Below are 16,519 nucleotides of genomic sequence, written 5' to 3'. Positions count from 1 at the left end.
AACATTTGTTTAAAAACAGAAGAGGTCACCAAAACAAACCCCAAGATTGAAGCACAAAAACAACTAAATGAAGATTTTCCTATGCTAAAAGTTTCTGCCAACTTCTCAAGTATTTATTTGCCATCATTTAACATAATACAAACATACACACAATAAAGAAGTATTGAATTATCAGTGTAATATGATTACATCATTTAAAAAAATAGCCAAAACAACTGCAGAATATTTCTATATTGTAGATATAGCCTGGCATTTATGTGTATCTTGCTTTTATGTCCAAGACAACTATCATTTCTTCTAATAAACAACAAAATTGGGCAAGACTAACTTTCTTGGTCTATCATTTTATCTTAAATGATAATTTTAGATAAAAATTTATAACTCACATATACATTCATCATCTGAATTAGCTATAGCAATTGTCTGTATTTCCTATCAAAGAAAAAACAAACCCCTGTGTTTCCTCATCTACTCATCCACAGGAACTTGCGAAGTAGAAAATATACTCCAGACAAAACAGATTTCTTGTCTCGTTATTTCCTCTGATCTTGTCTCCTTAAACCATTTGTCAACACTTAGTTTTAGTTTAGTGTACCAGTCTAATCTCAGACATTAAAAATGCTACAGATTATCAATGATATTTGAAATTAGATTTTTAAGGTACTATAAAAATGATACTAATTTATTTATAGCCAAATACTATCTACCAGATTACGATTCTGCCAAATTTAGAGTCAGCATTTTAGATTTAGAATATTTAAGGTTAAAATTAGATGCATTCAAGATCAAAAGTTACTTGATCCATTGTAAGAAAAATATTTAAGCTAGAACTTTCAAAATAAAAAACTCATTGAAACATGCAGAAAGAGATTCTGTGCTGCTTCTGGGTACCTTTTGCAAAAAGTTTCTCTTCCATACCCCACTCACAAAAGAGATAGCAGACAGCCAATTGGGACCAAAAAAAAAAAAAAAGCTAGAAAGTAGACATTAACCTTATTACATTTCATGATTTATGAGATTATTAGACCAGCCCCCTCCTCTAAGATGAGAACACACATGTTCATGTATCTTACTACCTTTTAAGATCTTCCAAAGACAGACATGTGCTCTTCCCAGTCTATTGCAGTACTCAACAAGCCACACTGCATTAATCTCCATGGTAAAAATGTAAGCTTATTAGGTTTTGTGGTGTTCCAAAAGACCTAGAACAGCAGCACTTACTCTCTGTATTAAATCAGCTATGATTTTTTCAATCTTTACTCACAGGACATGGATCCAGTGTTCTGATGTTCGGTACTATTGACTTCTGCACTTTCCAGTTCAGCAACGTGGTTTTCATCTATTTGCACATATTAAGTGCACGGCTCAAAACTGAACACGATGACCTAGCTGACTACATTTCTACTCTATGTTGAGCAAATCTACTCTATGTTGAGCATAAATCACACAGTGATTTATGACAATGCTTCCACTTATTTATCCTGGTATGATACATTTTCAGAACTTTTTTTGCTGCATGATACTGTTGACTTAAGGTCAGCTCTTGAATCTCAATCTTTTCCTTCAGAGCTCTCAGCCACTGCTCATTCTGCATTTACCTGTTTTATTATTCTTTGATTTAAAAGCAGTATTTTAAGCTTGCCCTTAATGGCTTGTATCCCACTTTTCCCAGTTCATTCTAATTTGTTGGTTTGTGTTAAATTCTAATCCAATCTTCCAGCTTATCTGCAGTCTCTCAGCCTGGTATCATTTTTCACTGCAGTAAGCATACAAGTCAATGGATATGTTGGTAATCTCTTTTCCTGAGAAGGAAAAAGACATGAAGGACTGTTGTTTGTGCTGCTGCATCAGAACTGACTTATATATATAGAATGCACTTTTAATAAAGAATATATTTCAGAGACCCAGCCAAGCAATAAGTCATCGTTCAAGCAAAAATCCATGCTAAATGACTACCAGAACAAAACAGTGCATTGAAGCCAAATGTTTAAACAAGAAACAGACTTCATTGATCCTCAGGTGAGGGGAACAGTAAGCAAGATACTAGATACTCCAGAAACACAGAGGGGTGGTCCAGCTTTGATCCCAATAAAAAGGGCAGTCAGATCAGCAACATACTCTTCTGAAAAGATATTTTCCTCTTCCATCAGCATAAATTTATATATGTAGAAATAAAGTATATCTATACAAAATTTCAGATACTGCTACAATAAACCTTAAAATTCAAAATATAAAGGCATTTTATAGAGATTAGTTTATCCTCAGAAGTCTATCACAGATAAATCCAACACTGTATGTCCAAGAAAGGATAAGAAAGTGTTTTAGAAGGTAATAAAAAAAAGTCTCTTTTTGAATAAACTACAAAACCGCAGTTCATAGATGGATTACACCAAATATGAAACATGATGTGGGGGGAAAAAAAAAGGGAAAGACTACCATGGGGGTGTTTTTACATGTGAGAAGCATCAATTAAAAAAATATTAAATAGGTAGATGGATGAAATACAGTTTTTCCCAGCAAAATTCTGATAGCAGAAAAGAGTAGCAAATCCAGTTTGTTATGCAATCTGACAGGAAGAAGAAATCCAACACAATCCATAGACTGCATATTCAAGTAATATGGAAAAGATATTGCCTTTGTTCTTTACCTTGCTCTTTATTTAGTTACTTGCCTAAACCTACCAACACTACCTAGATCTTATCCAGATATTAAGCTCAAACGAGCTTTCCTCCACTGCTCAATCTCCTTTATTAGTTGACCAATGCACACAAAACCACTGGCTTAACTAGTGCTTCAGACCCTGCAGTTTATAGACTTGCACAAATCTTCTTAATTATCTCCCTGTACAAACTGAATAGAAAAGACAAAAAGAGATTTTATGCAGTTCTCAACTACCGTGTTTTGTTCTTGCTAAAGGAAAGACTACATTTATACAAATATGCAAACATTGCCACAGTTTACAGACAAATCAAGGTAGCATGAACACAGTACGAAATTAAGTATATAAACTAAGTATAAGCAAGCATATATTGCATGCATCCAGGCACACACTTAAACCAAAAAAAAAATCTAATTTACAAAAATTTAACTAAGAAACAGACAAATTGATGTACTATGTAACATCATGAATAAGGGACCAGTCAATTCTGATAAGAAGTAAGATTTGGACGAGTCATTCTTTCTGAATCACTTTTTGTATTTGGCATACAGGCCACTCCTAAAATAAAGGGCTGGGTGGGATCTGGCGAGATTATACAGTTCTAGCCTAAAGTTGTCACAGAAGCTGCATCCACTGACTGGCTGCTGCCTAAAGGGACAGGTTATGCCTCCATGCTCTTTACTTCTGCCTACAGAGTCTCATGTCGTCCTTTGCACCACTTTAACACTTTCTGTATGCTCATCTGAGCTGATCCAGCCGACAAATAAAGAAAAAAAATTAGCCTTTTTGCTGGGTTTGTGAGAGAAATCAGTTTAGCAGCTTCAGCAGGAGTCGGGTATGGAGGAGAGCAGAGTTCAGGAAATGGAAGCAACCCCTTTCAGCAACAGTAAGCTGTTACAAGAGCTAACCCAGTTTCAAGTAACTTAACTGGAAAGTGGCTGCTGGGAAAGCTACCATCATATTCTTTGTTCTGCCCTTGCCATGAGGTCCTTGGAGCATCTTTTGAAATCCAACGTATTTTTTTTTAAACCCTTCATTAAATTCTTAAGCTAACAAAGCACTTCAGAATTACAACAGTATAAATAAATAAATAACTGTCAAACTGAAGACAAATAAAGTACTATCAAACATTACTGAAGTTGAGTGAACAGTAAAAGCGTCTCATTTGCAACAAATTTGCTTGAGCTGTTAGTCTAATCTGCCTAGCTGTGAAAGTTCAAGAAACTTTCACAATCTTCTTATGCTACCATCTTAGCAATACTTTTAATAACTATCTTTTCTCCTGTTGCTTACTTATCAGTAGTAATTGTAAGTACTTACTTATCAGCAGTAATTATTGTTTAAATTAACACTTTTGGAGACTCTTCTTCCTCACTTTCATTTTGAAGCTTAGGTAATTCTCTGGAAGTAGTAGAAGAAAAGAAGATCATTAGTTTTTATCCTTTTTTATCTTTATCTATGTTTTCATCCTTTGACTATTAAGTAGCATTCAAGAGACGCATGAAAACATTTAAAATATTGCTCAGAATTTTTTATTATTTGCGATTAGATTACTAGCAGCAAAACTCTTATAAAACTTCCATTTATACTGAGGTCCAAAAACCAGAAACTGTCTGCTTGATTGCCAAAAAAAAACCAACAAAGGTTAAGACTCTCAAGGCACCTGTGAAAAGAAATTAAAAGCAATGAGGGGGGAAAAAAACAGATTCATTCTTGGGATATATATATACAGTCAGGCTTTAGGAAAAAAACACGTAGAAAAGTTATAGAATCAAGAGCCTAAAAACTAAAATAGAAAACTCTTCAAATTGAAGTAGATGCTACAAAGAATAAGCTCTACTTTTAAAACAAATGTAAACAAATTCATTTGGTTTGTATGACATGTTTATTTATGTTTGTACATAACATAGCAGATTGTTCAAAACCTTTTGGGTTATCAAGGCACGGAGTTACTACACCATTTTATAACAGTAGCCTCAGTAATTCAGAATGGCTGCATACACTGAATTAAGCGTTGATTCTTGGCCATTTAACAGAAAAGCAATCAAAAACTGCACATATCAGGCTCTGAAACAGCAACAAATTGGATGCTGAAAAAGCTAATTTGTGAATCTGACTTCAAGGAAAGGGATGAAATTGAGAAAGAAAAATAAATAGGAAACCAATTAAAGCAACAATAGTATCAGGAACAGGAGTGAAGAAAAAATGATAAATGCTTCAGATAATTGTCTTTTACTGCAATGAGAATTCCGCCAGATTAGTCTTATTTTTGAATGAAAATTAGGTGATTTTGTATTTTGAAGAGAAGTTTCAGCAGTTGTACTGTTAGATGAATTAAGATGAATTGGCAGCTTTTAAAATCTCAAAAGCAGCAACAGTAATAATAACAACAAAAATGGATTCTGTAATTTCCTTTACACGTTATAAATTATTTAAAATAATCAGGACCTACAGGGTCAGAACCCATGAATGTCTGGGGGAAAGAGTGAGATAGCTTACTTTCGTTTCCATTTCAGACTGATAGTTTGGGTATACTTCTGCTAATGTGGCATTCAGTAAAAAGGATATAGGTCTTCCAGTGACAAAGGAGCTCAGAAATCCAAAAAAAAAAAAAAAAAGAAGAAGAAAAAGAAACAAATGCAAAAACCGGCCCATGCATTGAAAGTAACATCATGGTTTTAGCTTTCCAGAAAAACTAAACTGGTTCTTTTTATTGCACCTTTTATCAAATCAGTTACGCTACCTGTTTCACAAAAACAGAGGCAAAACTATCACCCGAAGGCGAGTCAGGAAGCCAAGAAAAACTGAACACAAGGCCTGTCTGTTCCAAGAGCTAGCACTACAGTAAACCTATTAGAGCACAATCTAGAATGATGGTTACTTCTGGTTTTATGTGTATCTTCTTACAAATCTGTATTTGCAACCCCATTAAGGGGTAGAAGGTAACATATTAAGTGAGCCATAAGTATGGAAAAACAGATTTAGGCAGATTGGTTCACAGTAAACATGAAGTGGAAATGTTTACAGTTCATGTAATGAAAAGAGCTATTACTGAATTCATATGTTGACCTACCTGAAAGCAACAGCATTACAGGCAGTACCAAAGGCCAGAGTCCTACCAGCAATTGCCCCACCTAAGCAATTCACTATGCCCTACAAAACGTTCTGAAAAATTTTAAACTGTGGCATCCTAAAATATATAAAAACACACAAGAACAAGAAGCAGCAGCACCACAAGAGAATGGAGAAACAGTTATTTAGCTTAAAAACTGAACTACTTTTCTCTTAGACCCATCATTCTGTCTGGTATCATTGCTAACTGCTGATACTAAGCAAGTTTCCTTAAACAAATATGTAAAGAAAATACATCCCAGGGAAACAAAAGGAAACAATCTTTTATACATATATAAATTATCTATATAAAGATTATCTATATGTAGTATATAGTTTAAGATTCATTATTACAAAGAGTTAAAGAAAAGCTGAAATATACTCAATAATATGCAAGGATCAAAGCCATCTAACTTCCACTGCACACAAAATAAAGACTTACAGAAATTAGCTGTTTTGCAGTGAAGTGCACAATTATTTCAGCGGCTCAATTTTGTAGAGCACGTTCCCATTCAAACAAGCTTTGATTATCACAGCTCTGAGAAGGACATAAAATTGTTCAATGAAATTCTACTTTAATCAAGCAAGCCTGGAATACTGCATTCAACTCTGGGGCCCCCAACACAAGAAGGAGAGGGACCTGTTGGAGTGGGTCCAGAGGAGTGCCACAAAGATGATCAGAGAGGGCTGGAGCACCTCCCATACAAGGACAGGCTGGGGAGTTGGGGTTGTTCAGCCTGGAGATGAGAAGGATCCGAGGAGACCTTATAGCGACCTTCAGGTAGCTGAAGGGGGCTACAAGAAAGATGTGGAGGGACTTTTTACAAAGGTGTGTAGTGATGGGACTAGGGGGAATGGCTATAAATTTGGGAGAAGAAGATTTAGATTTGAAATTAGGAAGATATTCTTCATGATGAGAGTGGTGAGGCATTGGAACAGGCTGCCCAGAGAAGCTGTGGATGCCCCATCCCTGGAAGTGTTTAAGGCCAGGTTGGATAGGTCCTTGAGCCATCTGATGCAGGGGAAGGCATTTCCTTAAGGCATAAATCAAGAACATTCTACAAAACTGAAACAGTACCCAGAACAGTATATAATCCACCAATTTCTTTCATGGTTATATTAAAGGGCCAAACTAAGAATTAAGTTATTAAATACCATCCCAACAGAAACACATTTTTAACCTATTCACTTGCTAGGAGGCAGGTCATCCAGAATGCAATAAACCAACATGACACTGCTGTTCTCAAGTTCTTTCCTACTCCCCTCTTTCAAAACACATTGGCTCCACCACTTGGGTCATTTTCTCTTTTCTTTAAAAAAATACATGACCCTAGTTGGCACATCCCAATATTCCTAGAGGACAGATCACTGTTCTTCAGTGTCCTCAGCCCTACATTTTTCAATTTACAAAGTTTCATATATGCTATAGTGACATTGTCAATACACTAACTACTTGTCCATGTAGTACAAATTCGGGAAAACACTGCAAGCAATGGACCACTCGTAGCTGTCTGAAATCCAGGAAAACATATGTTACATTTCTTTTCCCTAGAGCCCCACTTCTTCTCAGCCATGTGAAGTGCCATCTGTGCTTCCCAGCCTGGTAAGCTAAAAATCTGCTGTCATTCATATAACCAGTGAGCAAATTAAAGGCAAAGACTGTCCCCTTTAATAAAATAAGAAGACTTACAAAGGACAATCTAGATCATGGCTCCAAAATTATGAGTGGCAAGCATGATTAGTTAAATGGTCATAGGGATGAAAGGGTGGCAAATGTTAGACTATCTTCAGAGCTTCCTTTATCTCTGTAAACTAATCCAAAAACTATAAATAAAGCAGGAGTCGCTGGAAACCTCACAAAGTAAACAAAAATACGAATCAACAGACAATACATTTAGTGGTATCCGAGGGCACACTTGGGTCAGGAAGGACAGATAGATGGTGGAGCAGAAAACCTTGTCTTGAATATCTTAAGGTCTGCATACTTGTTCTGAGATGCAGATGCAACAGAAGCCAAACGTTCCATGTAACACTAAAATGAGAAAGTTACAGTAAGAAAGAAAGTGTAAATCTTCTATATATTATCAAACAAGAAAATTTTAGTGGATGAGGGTTTGGAGGGATTGTTGAAAGAAGTTGTTCATTTCTTCCTAGTTGTTTTGTTTTCCAAACAGCTATAGTACAATCATTCAAGGCACAAGATTTAATATTAATGATTCACAGGATAGGCCTTTCAGGAAGTAGACTGTAGATGTAACTGAGATAATCTCCAGCTGGTAACTAGCTTGACTATTGGCTTTACGAAAGTCAACCTAGAAGGTTACATCTAATATATTAATGGCCTGAAACTTTCCCAGACACTGAAATGCAAATAAATCATCATGTTAGAACAAGTGCTGAAATACTTTTGATAAAGACCAACTGTATTCTTCCAACCTCTGGCAACAGTCTGAGGGCTATCACATCGCTGGGAAAACATCCAAATGGTAGTGTACATGTAGCTACCTATTTTGAAGGATGAGGAGATTAGGATAAGAGATTAGCAGGAAGGACAAATCTCAGTCCACTCCACCTGTCTTCAATACCAATGACAACGATCTGCTTTAGCAGTGTTGATGCAACCAAAAGGGATTCGAAATCAAACCAGCTTAAGGAAACAAAAACTAGGTGCAGATAAAGTCTAGAAGAGCACACAAAACTAAGAGAAGAGGAAAATAGTAATTATCTTTAGAAATCTAACAAAATTATGAGCAAACCTAGACCTAAGGAAATCACAAAGGGAGAATACTCTCCAGACAGGCTCCTGAAAGAAAACACTGGAAAAAAACTTTCATGAAAGCCCAATTAAGAAAGTTGCTAAGTGAGAATACAGATAACACGAAGAAGAAATAAAGACTGAAATGCTGGCAAAACCCGTTTTGTTGAAATAAGGTCAAGAAACTCAATGAGAATCAAACCTGTGTTTGAATTTGAGGAAGGAAATTGTTTTTGCAGTACAGCCTCATGACTATTTGTTATGAGTTACAGTAATTAGTTCAAAGAGAAAGCTTATCCTATCAAAAGACAAGGCTATGAATACAATGTTTGACAGTGAAAAAAGTGAGATGTAATCAGCAAGCTTCACAGAAGAAAGACACTACCATCCATGTCACTGAAAAACAACTGTGACGTTGAAAACACAACAAAAAGAAACATGGCTGTAAGCCAAAAAAAAAAATCTATTTTGTTTCTTATTTACATAAAAAAAAGCTAGAGGGCTTTGGTACTAATTATGAGGGATTATTTTAAGCTGTGGGATTTAATTCAGCCTATCAAACTTCATATATAAAAGAGATTAAGTTTTTAAAAAATTAAAAAATTGTACACCTTACTACCCCCTACAATTACAGGCTACCCCTACAAATACTGTTACTGAGTCTTTTAGAGTCAGAGAAATTTATACTAAAAGAGAAGTGAACACACAATAAAAATACCAATATCAACAGAATTACTAAGAATCCTTTATGTATGTATTGAAACAATTTATGCAGTAGCAGATTAAAAGAAACAGGATCTTTTATCATTGTCTTACATGCCTAACCCTGTTCCTTCCTTCTTTTTTTTTTTTAATTCCTTCTTAAAAAGATAAGTTCTTCAAACCTGCCCACGGTGAGCACACAGTTTGATATTGCTATGGAAATTATACAAGAATTCATACCAAATGTCATCTTTCATTTTAAGCTTTTCAAATAAGAAGCAATTAAAAAAACCACAGCATTTTATTCCAAAGTCTATCGTCAAACAGCTTGAGTGACTCTACTTTTATTAAGTGATTGCACAAATAGCAGTAAGGTGACATTAATAAGACTGTGGTCAACTTCACTGCTGTGATTCAGAACCTTATCAACAGCTGTGCAGATTTCAAAGGTGGTATGAATTTCATGCTGCTGCCATTGCTGCTCCATAGGAAGGCTATGAACAGATGCAAGCAGTGTTCAGCATCCAGGAAGCTGAGAAAAAAGGAAGACGCAACACTGCTTCCCTTGAGGCAAGACAGCACTGCAGCTTCATATTTATCAGACACGGGCTAATCAAAGGTAGATCTTCAAACAAAGGTCAGGAAGACTATCAAAGCTCAGATTTTTGCAATTAAGATCAAACAAGCGGTCAGGGATTTTTCAATAAGAAAAATCTGAATGACCTTCTTGAAATTTGTCTGTTAGGTGGCTGATGGTGCCCGACAATGAAGGAAGCCGAAAATTTGTATTTAATATAACTCCATTAACGTAACTATTACACAAAAAATATGCCATTTATATATTTCAGTACATCAGAAAATGCCTTTGAAGCTATTCCTCAATACTACACACTAAGCTTTATAGAGCCTAAATGTTAGGGGAAAAAAACATGTACTTGTACTATGGCACATTTCATTTCAGAGAGGTTTCAGATCTTTTAAGTTGTTGGTATTCCTATAAAATTTGATATATCTTTCCCTTAAGCATGCTTCAATACAAACAGACTGAAACAGTGCGATATTAAGAATAGACTATTGTTAAATGTATGCACAAGGGTTCCCCCTGAAGTGGTTCTGTTATTTTCCTATTGCCCACTTTTACTATAGGCAATCTTCCATTACTCTCTTATTTCTCCAATGCATATTTTATTAAAGAAATTTTTAGAAATTTATACATATACCTTCCCAACTCAGGGATAAAATGCAAATATCATTTTTGAAGTTACATGTTGAGATTAATCCAGCTGAATTTCATCTTTTTATCACTTTAGGTTTATAATGTATGAAAGAAAGCCAACAGACTCACTGCAATGAATTTACTGTGTATTAAAGGCTCCACAACCTAAGAGTTCTTCATTCATTCCAAAAATACATATATATTGGTATCAATTCAGGTTTCCCTACACTATTCAATGCTTGTGGTACAAGCCACCCTATGTGACCAGTATTAGATATAATCTAGTATAATTAGGTAGTTTTGTATATGTATAATATGGATATATATAATCTATACTATACGTATAAGCTAGTTTCATACACAAAGAACTTCATAAAATACATGAAGCATCATTTCTATTTTGCTTGGCAAGAACAGCTTCATTCAGCCACATATCACCCTTTCCTACAGCAGTCAAGAGGTGCTGACAGACACCATGCAAAGAAGACAAGGCAGTAATCAAACACCAAGAAATATGGAATCAGGAAATTGGGTTTTCTGCTAAATCTTGATGCCAGTAAGAGGACAGTAGGAAGGAAAAGGCAGTATATGGAAGGACTCAAAGAAGCATGAAAGAAAAGACACTGAAAGAATGCTAACAAACATTGAGATGTAATATTAAGACTGATGTAAAAGCACATTTAGTAGTTGCTTTCACTCTATGCTTAGTTTTACAGAGATACAGTTTGACATCAGCATTGTCCATCATTAAACGCATTAGAGAGACTACTGGATAAAGAAGGACAAACTTGTCACAACACTTCATAAGTCTCCATCAGGAAACAAAGTCTAAAGCTGAAAAAAGAGCAAGATGAAAATGTTTTGTTGAGGCTCAAACTGTATCCTTGAGAACTGATGACTCTTCCTTCCAAATATCTTTTCTCCACACACTACAGATGCTGATGGAGTAACTGTCACAAATTACACATACGTAATAAGTGCAGTTTAGGGAAGACAGGCCCTTGCAATAGTAAAAATGCCATTAGAAATCACAGCTGGAAAGGCAATATTCCATTTTGGTTTATCACATTCCAGTGGAAACTTTTCACACTGATATACATGCTACTAATACACTACAAAAAGTATTTACACTGATTATTCTAAAAAAAAAAAACCAAACAGTCACAGTGTATTTTGAGTTTTCTTAAACGTTAGTTCATACTAACTGTGCACACCTGAGACTATCCACCTTCAAAATAACATTAAGTCTTCACACAGCACATCCAAACACAGCTGAAGAATTCTCAGATGGGAACTCAAAGTTCACAGCACTTTTTTTTCCACTATAACCACATTTGACCTAACATAAGTAAGAAAAATGCCATAATCTAAGTGCTTGGAAATTCTAGATACCCTTCAATACCAGCTGAAGACAGTTTATAATAAACATCACCTTGATGCAACATTTCCAAGCAACAACCAAGAAAAGAACTGTACAAAGCATATTCCATTCCAAAGCATTTACAATTTCAAAAAGCACAGTTAAGACTATCACCAGATAAAGAAATCATCAATCTCCTTGTGGTTGCTTCTGCCAAGGAAGGTAAGAAGTTTAAGCAACAACAGTACCACATGTTTGGAAGAGACTTCAGTAGAAATGCCACTAACAAAGGCTATCAATCTAAACATTTCCTGTTCATTAATGACTTCGAGGAGCACTTGAGTAACAGAAATGGTACAGGGGAACATTAGGCACACAAGCTGTTCTTTACTGCCCTAGAAGTCCAATTAATGGAAACACCCTCAATAAACAAAAAAACTGTACTGGCTACACAGGTTCAAGCTGCAGGGGCTGATGAATTTCACTCATTATTTACAAACTTCTCAATAGGAAATTAGAAGCTTCACCAACTCACAAGATGCACCTTTGCTGTCTAACACAGTGTGCACATATTGCAACATTTCACATCACTGTCGTAAGAAAATATATTTAATAAACATTTGAAGACTGAAAAAGTGTTTCCATATTTACATTTGCTATACAAACAAAATCAGATGAAGACTGCTCAGAATCTATATGCACTTTTAAGACAGCACTCTGAAATTAACAAGATAAAACACTGCTTCCTATTTTTCATATTTAGTTTCAAAAGTAACCATGTAACTGATATGTTGGTTTACACTTCTAATGGTACACTAAATCATATCTCCATCTATTAGATCACATTTTTATAAATACATAAAATAGCATAGATCAATAAAAACAAAAAGCTTACTCAAGATTAATCATTTATTTTCCTAAACAATTTGTACCAAAACACACTTAAAATATACTGATGCCTTAACCAATATGGCATGACTTGACAATACCCGAAAATCTTTAATACATTTTATCATAGCTAATTTTATGCTTGTCTTCTAAAATATATAATTTATTCAAAAATCTGCGCTGTCTTAAGGAAAGGGCTTATTCCACGAGAAAGCAGGATATTTAACCAACAGCAAACCTGTAATCTGCCAGGTCAAAGTGCTACAGAAAGGATCGCCAAAGTTAACAAACCAGTAAAATGTATGTTATATAAAAGTACTGATTAAGGATCAGTTTGAGAACGAAAATGGGAAGAAAAAAATACACATCTCATTAACAAAGTCTGCAGACAAAAATTACTTTTATTTAATCTTTTCCAAATGCTAACTGATGTCAACCTGACACAAAAAATTAGATAAAAGGGTATCTTATTGACAGGCAAAACTCAAAATATTGGGTTGCCTAAATTACTGTCCAAAATCAATAGTATCCTTAAGTACTAAGTGCAATTTAATTTTAACAGCTCCTCATAAATCCACAGGCACTTAAGCTGAGAATTCAGTTAAAACTCCCTCAAAAAATAAACAACTTTCTCAAGTACAAATATAGAAAACACTGCAATTATATCTTCAGACAAACTAATAGAAAACACTGCAATTATATCTCCAGACAAACTAATGAGACCTCTTCATTTCAAAAATTAATTTCAATCATTCTACTTACCTGAACAACATGACATCATTCCTGTAGAAATGCTGCACTGCTATCCATAAGTTCCTCACTTCTTGCAAAGCTGTTACTAGCTGTTGAACAACTTATTGACTACAGTGAATAGGTCCAACCTAACAAAAATTCCTCTACACTTACTATAATTTATGACAAAAGCATAGGAAAAATCAAGTCATATTGCATGTTAATGCATTTATCAAATATTTCAACAAAAAGTAACCATAATTGCAAAAATTGTCAACCAATAATTAGAAATCTGTTACACATTCAAATCTTCTTCATTTGGACTAATAGTTTCCTGCTCTCTACCTTCATAACACATATAAATCTTTCTCAAGTCTACTGCTTTCCATGCCGCATCTGACACACAGCAAAGCACATTATATGTCCTCAGATTCTTTCTGTAAATTTAAAAAAAAAAAAAAGACAGGGCTATGAGAGAAACATGACAACGGAAAGCAGTTGATAGGTATCAGAAGTCTAATCAATCATATACAGAATCACTCCTAGATGCTTATGCAATAAATTAAAAAATGCTTGTAGGAAGCATAACTGAGACACAGGAAGCCATTTTGCAATTAAGACCTCTACACAGTTTGAACTCTAGTGACTTGCATGATTGTGAGATAAGTAGTCTATATACTGGTCTTGGCATAACTCCATCTTTTTGGAATCCAGCTCAACTAAAGGGAAAATTGTTCAACACCAACACAAGAGCCTCCTCCCTTGAGAAAATAAATGTAAAACCACAACACTGCAATAATTCACAGAATGCATGAGATTGGGTGGGACCTCTAGAGGTCATCTTGTCCAATTCCCCATTCCAGTGGTGCCACCATGAGCCAGTTGACCAGGAACAGAGCAGATGGCTTTTGAGTATGTCCAAAGATGGTGTGGTACCCGTACCAGACACCTCCACCGCAAAAAAATCAAAATTGTTTCTTCATGTTCAGACAGTACCACTTGTGTTTCAGTTTGTGCCCACTGCCTCTTGATCTGTCACTGGGCACCATTGAAAAGAGCCTGACTCCATCCTCTTGTACCTTCCCATACTGGTCCTGATGGAGAGATAGTTGCACATGTAGGAGTTCACAATTCACACAACAGTTAATCTGAGTAGGTATAGGCTTGTGTTGTGCTGCACAAATTCCTTGGTTGATGGCTATATTCAGCCCACTAATTCTAACACAGGAGCCTGCAAGCAGCTCCCACTTGGTAGTGGTGATAATGCCAAACTGCATGGTCTTTCCTTTATCTGAAAGTGCAACAAGAACTCATAAAAACATCTTTTAGGAAGAATTGTTTTTTTGTGAGGGAACTATTTAATAGCTCTAATGACCAGAAGAGAGAGCTTCTCTTCACAGACAGGATCTGTTCTGCACAGTGCACCAGGGAAAAAAAAATTAATCCAGGTTCCTTCAATTGATGCTGCACAAACACAGGGTGCCCAGCATCTGAAGGGACATAAGATTTACTTGCTACCTATATTCCTCTTCTTAGTCTGCCTTATTAAAACAGTTATCTTATTAAACCATTTGTTGCCAGACCTGTCATACTGAAATCCAGAAGGTACACTACACAATCTCTAAGCTCAGCTTCACTCCAGTACCTCCCTTCAGGTAGTTATATACATAGATACAATTCATAGAATGGTTTCAGTTGGAAGGGATCTTAAAGATCAACTAATTCCAACCTCCCTGCCATGGGCAGGGACACCTCCCACTAGATCAGGCTGCCCAAGGCCCCATCCAGCCTGGCCTTGAACACCTCCACAGATGGGGCATCCACATCTTCCCTGGGCAACCTGTGCCAGTGCCTCACCATGCTCATTGTGAAGAATTTCTTCCCAATTTAAAATTTAAATCTTCCTCTCCCCAATTTATAGCCATTGCCCCTAGTCTTATCACTACATGCCTTTCCAAAAAGCCCCTCCCCAGCTTTATTGTAGGCCACCTTCAGGTACTGCAACTTCGCTATAAGGGCTCCTTGGAGCCTTCTCTTCTCCAGGCTGAACAACCCCAACTCTCTCAGCCTGTCCTCTTACGGGAGGTGCTCCAGCTCTCCCACCATCTTTGTAGCCCTCCTCTGGACCCGTTCCAACAGATCCATATCCTTCTTATGTTGACAATTCCAGAACTGGACACAATACTCCAAGTCGGGTCTCAAAAGAGAGGAACAGAAGGACAGAATCACCTCCCTTGACCTGCTGGCAACCCTTCTTTTGATGCAGCCCAGGATACAGTTGGCCTTCAGGGCTGCAAATGCACATTGCCAGCTCATGTCGAGCTTCTCATCAATCAGCATCCCCAGGTCCTTCACTGCAGAACAGCTCTCAATTACATCATCCTGTACAGAAACCCGGGACTGCCCCGACCCAGGTGTAGGACCTTGCACTTGGCCTTGTTGAACCTCATGAGATTCACATAGGCTCACTTCTCCAGCTTGTCCTGGTCCCTCTGGATGATATCCCGTCCTTCCAGTGTGGCAACTGTACCACTCAGCATGGTGTTATCTGCAAATTTGCTGAGGGTGCACTTGATCTCACAGTCTATATCATTGATGAAGATATTAAACAGCACTGGTCCCAGTATGGAACCGTGAGGGACACCACTTGTCACAGATCTCCATCTAGACATCGCGCTGTTGACCACTACTCTCTGAGTACAACCATCCAACCAATTTCTTATCCACCCAACAGTCCACCCATCAAATCCATGTCTCTCCAATATAGAGAGAAGCATGTTGTGTGGGATGACGTCAAAGGCTTTACAGAAGTTCAGACAGATTACATCTCTTGCTTTTCCTGTGTCCACTGATGTGGTTACCCCATCATAGAAAGCCACTAGGTTGGTCAGACAGGACTTGCCCCTGGTGAAGCCATGCTGGCTGCCACTAACCACCTTCCCATCCTCCATGTGCCTCCATCCCTCCTTCCTGGTCTGTCCCTTCTAAACAACCTGTAGCCATCGATAGCCAACTCCAGTCATGGGATTTGTCCCACAAAGTTTCAGTGACAGCAACCAGACCATAGCTTTCTAGTAGCACAGTAGCTTCCAGCTC

General features: G+C 36.7%; 1 protein-coding gene across 3 annotated transcripts in view; it reads right to left on the bottom strand.

The window, feature by feature from the left end:
• FUT8 (fucosyltransferase 8) overlaps nt 1-16,519 on the bottom strand; it is a 111,197-nt gene that overhangs the window by 83,895 nt on the left and 10,783 nt on the right. For 2 of the 3 annotated variants that reach the window (XM_054068316.1, XM_054068315.1), the window contains exon 2: nt 3,980-4,060. The exons of the other annotated variant lie outside the window; for it this stretch is intronic. The gene's annotated coding sequence lies outside the window, so the exon portion shown is untranslated. The remainder of the gene's footprint in view (nt 1-3,979; nt 4,061-16,519) is intronic. 3 annotated transcript variants of the gene reach the window in all.

The sequence above is a fragment of the Cuculus canorus genome, chromosome 5 (genome assembly GCF_017976375.1).
Source record: "Cuculus canorus isolate bCucCan1 chromosome 5, bCucCan1.pri, whole genome shotgun sequence".
In the NCBI taxonomy this organism is placed as follows: Eukaryota; Metazoa; Chordata; class Aves; order Cuculiformes; family Cuculidae; genus Cuculus; species Cuculus canorus.
The sequence above is the reverse complement of the archived record's forward strand: the minus strand, read 5'-3'. Positions and strand labels throughout refer to the sequence as shown.